The sequence below is a fragment of the Phoca vitulina genome, unplaced genomic scaffold (genome assembly GCF_004348235.1).
Source record: "Phoca vitulina isolate PV1807 unplaced genomic scaffold, GSC_HSeal_1.0 scaffold330, whole genome shotgun sequence".
NCBI classification, from domain to species: Eukaryota; Metazoa; Chordata; class Mammalia; order Carnivora; family Phocidae; genus Phoca; species Phoca vitulina.
Genome location: NW_022590017.1, coordinates 29,278 through 33,591, shown reverse-complemented (window position 1 = coordinate 33,591; position 4,314 = coordinate 29,278).

Genomic DNA, 4,314 nt, shown 5'->3' with positions numbered 1-4,314 from the left:
CAAAAGAAAGAACAAGAATCATATGATCCTCTCAATAGATGCAGAAAAAGCATTTGACAAAGTACAGCATCCTTTCTTGATCAAAACTCTTCAGAGTATAAGCATAGAGAGTACATACCTCAATATCATAAAAGCCATCTCTGAAAAACCTACAGCGAATATCATTCTCAATGGGGAAAAACTGAGAGCTTTCCCCCTAAGGTCAGGAACGCGGCAGGGATGTCCACTATCACCACTGCTATTCAACATAGTATTGGAAGTCCTAGCCACAGCAATCAGACAACAAAAAGAAATCAAAGGCATCCAAATCGGCAAAGAAGAAGTCAAACTCTCACTCTTTGCAGATGATATGATACTTTATGTGGAAAACCCCAAAGACTCCACCCCAAAACTGCTAGAACTCATACAGGAATTCAGTCAAGTGGCAGGATATAAAATCAATGCACAGAAGTCAATGGCATTCCTATACACCAACAACAAGTCAGAAGAAAGAGAAATTAAGGAGTCGATCCCATTTATAATTGCACCCAAAACCATAAGATACCTAGGAATAAATCTAACCAAAGAGGCAAAGGATCTGTACTCAGAAAACTATAAAATACTCATGAAAGAAACTGAGGAAGACACAAAGAAATGGAAAAACGTTCCATGCTCATGGATTGGAAGAACAAATATTGTGAAGATGTCAATCCTACCTAGAGCAATCTACACATTCAATGCAATCCCCATCAAAATACCAACCACTTTTTTCACAGAAATGGAACAAATAATCCTAAAATTTGTATGGAACCAGAAAAGACCCCGCATAGCCAGAGGAATGTTGAAAAAGAAAAGCAAAGCTGGCGGCATCACAATTCCGGACTTCCAGCTCTACTACAAAGCTGTCATCATCAAGACAGTATGGTACTGGCACAAAAACAGGCACATAGATCAATGGAACAGAATAGAGAGCCCAGAAATGGACCCTCAACTCTATGGTCAACTAATCTTCGACAAAGCAGGAAAGAATGTCCAATGGAAAAAAGACAGTCTCTTCAACAAATGGTGTTGGGAAAATTGGACAGCCACATGCAGAAGAATGAAACTGGACCATTTCCTTACACCACACACAAAAATAGACTCCAAATGGTTGAAAGACCTCAATGTGAGACAGGAGTCCATCAAAATCCTAAAGGAGAGCACAGGCAGCAACCTCTTCGACCTCAGCCGCAGCAACTTCTTCCTAGAAACATTGCCAAAGGCAAGGGAAGCAAGGGCAAAAATGAACTATTGGGACTTCATCAAGATAAAAAGCTTTTGCACAGCAAAGGAAACAGTCAACAAAACCAAAAGACAACCGACAGAATGGGAGAAGATATTTGCAAATGACATATCAGATAAAGGGCTAGTATCCAAAATCTATAAAGAACTTATCAAACTCAACACCCAAAGAACAAAGAATCCAATCAAAAATGGGCAGAAGACATGAACAGAGATTTTTCCAAAGAAGACATCCGAATGGCCAACAGACACATGAAAAAATGCTCAACATCACTCGGCATCAGGGAAATCCAAATCAAAACCTCAATGAGATCCCACCTCACACCAGTCAGAATGGCTAAAATTAACAAGTCAGGAAATGACAGATGTTGGCGAGGATGCGGAGAAAGGGGAACCCTCCTACACTCTTGGTGGGAATACAAGCTGGTGCAGCCACTCTGGAAAACAGTATGGAGGTTCCTCAAAAAGTTGAAAATAGAGCTACCCTATGATCCAGCAATTGCACTTACTGGGTATTTACCCCAAAGATACAAAAGTAGGGATCCGAAAGGGTACGTGCACCCCGATGTTTATAGCAGCAATGTCCACAATAGCCAAACTGTGGAAAGAACCAAGATGTCCATCGACAGATGAATGGATAAAGAAAAGGTGGTGTATATATACAATGGAATATTATGCAGCCATCAAAAGGAATGAGATCTTGCCATTTGCAACGACATGGATGGAACTGGAGGGTATTATGCTGAGCGAAATAAGTCAAACAGAGAAAGACATGTATCATATGACCTCACTGATATGAGGAATTCTTAATCTCAGGAAAGAAACTGAGGGTTGCTGGAGTGGGGGGTGGGGTGGGAGGGATGGGGTGACTGAGTGATAGAACTGGGGAGGGTATGTGTTCTGGTAAGCGCTGTGAATTGTGCAAGACTGTTGAATCTCAGATCTGTACCTCTGAAACAAATAATGCAATATATGTTAAGAAAAAGAAAAAAAGAAGAAGATAGCAGGAGGGGAAGAATGAAGGGGGGGAAAGCGGAGGGGTAGACGAACCATGAGAGATGATGGACTCTGAAAAACAAACTGAGGGTTCTAGAGGGGAGGAGGGTGGGAGGATGGGTTAGCCTGGTGATGGGTATTAAAGAGGGCACATTCTGCATGGAGCACTGGGTGTTATGCACAAACAATGAATCATGGAACACTACATCTAAAACTAATGATGTAATGTATGGTGATTAACAAAACAATAAAAAATTTTTTAAAAAAAGATCAAACCCTTTTTTCACCTAAGTAAATGTCAGGCGTGAATAATCGTTCATGGTTGGAGAACTGAAATAGATATTCTGACTGGCACTAAGATTTTGAAAACGCACATTATTACAACACCAGAATTATGAACATGACTGGGACAATTTCTATATTACATAGAAATATTCCATTTAGTTCTCTGTCAGCATGTCCATACTGATAAGTCTGAATGCCTTGAGATGTTTTCATTTACCTTCATTGGCACATTATTTTGTATAAAAGTGTCATTGACTCTTTGTGTTGTCTTGGGGCACTGTCTTCTCTTAGAAGTTTCTGAAAGGTCAGTCAGTTTGGCTCCCAGGCCCCAGGGACACAGGATTTGAGAGTTTTTATTAGATGTAGATCTGCTATGAGGCATATTCTCCTAGGTTTTGAACTATTTTGCCTGCTTTTCACCCTTGTCCCAGGCTAATTTAAAGCTCATCAGTGACTGGTGCAAAAAATCCCCCAGGTGGCTCCTATAGTACAAAACAGCCATCCTCACTATCTGTAACACCAAAAGATTTTCACCCTGTGGCTTCTACATATGTTACCACAGATGATGCCGGGTAAGTCTTTGGGCCTTAGATTCTTCACTGAGTGTGGAGAAAATGGAGGATTGGTTTCAAAGAGAACATAGCACCTTTATGATCCAAGAAGATGGCAGGATGATAAAAAAAAGTAATGGAATCTTACAGTAGCTGACTCTTCAAATGTGAAGAAGATTTTGTCCATGCTGCTGTTCAGAATATTTCTGAGTCAGTTCATCACACAATGGGTGAGAAATTTTAAAGTGAGCCTGACAGATAGGAGGATCCTAGGGGAGGAGCAGGGCTGATCTCTGCTCCGAAAGCTCATTGGTTAGAGGTCAGGAAATTATATATGTTTAGACTGGAAGAGATTCAGTAGCAATGATGCCGTCAAGTCATTCAAAGGAAATCTCATCTGGTGACGTGCTCATCAACTCTCTGAAGTTAGTCATGGGAAGGACAGAGTGTCTTCTATGAATGAATTGCTGGCATTCAGGCAGAATAATACATTTTATGTGTCTTTCTAAATATTTTAAATGCATTTCATCATTTCATCCTCACAGTCACCGTGTAGTGTGTTTCTACCTGTTAACTTTGCCTCGGTAATAAAGAATTGAGACAATGACGAGTTTTAGAACTGCCTGAAGAGCATGCGAAGCTAAGGAGTATCCTAAGGATTTAAACTGTCCTGACTGACTTCAGATACACTCAGTTAACCACCATGTCCCATGGCTGATGTGCATCTTTGGAAGGTGGATTGAGGACCTTTATGAGAAATGAAGAGGGAGGCAGTTTAAGGCTCAGTAGGAAGAAGACCTATCTGACATTTGGAGCTGTCCTGCACTGGACAAGCTTTCTCAGAAACAAAGAGAATCTATCCCCGGGGGCTTGAGGCAGATCAAAGGGTGAATATCAGAGACCCTGTAGAGGGAATGGTTTCCAGAGATTGTAGGGAAGGTGGATTTAGACCTTAATCCCTTCATTCTTTTTTTTTTATTATGTTATGTTAATCACCATACATTACATCATTAGTTTTTGATGTAGTGTTCCATGATTCATTGTTTGCCTATAACACCCAGTGCTCCATTAAGTACATGCCCTCTTTAATACCCATCACCAGGCTAACCCATCCCACCACCCCCCTCCTCTCCAGAACCCTCAATTTGTTTCTCAGAGTCCATAGTCTCTCATGGTTCGTCTCCCCCTCCAATTTCCCCCCCTTCATTTTTCCCTTCCTACT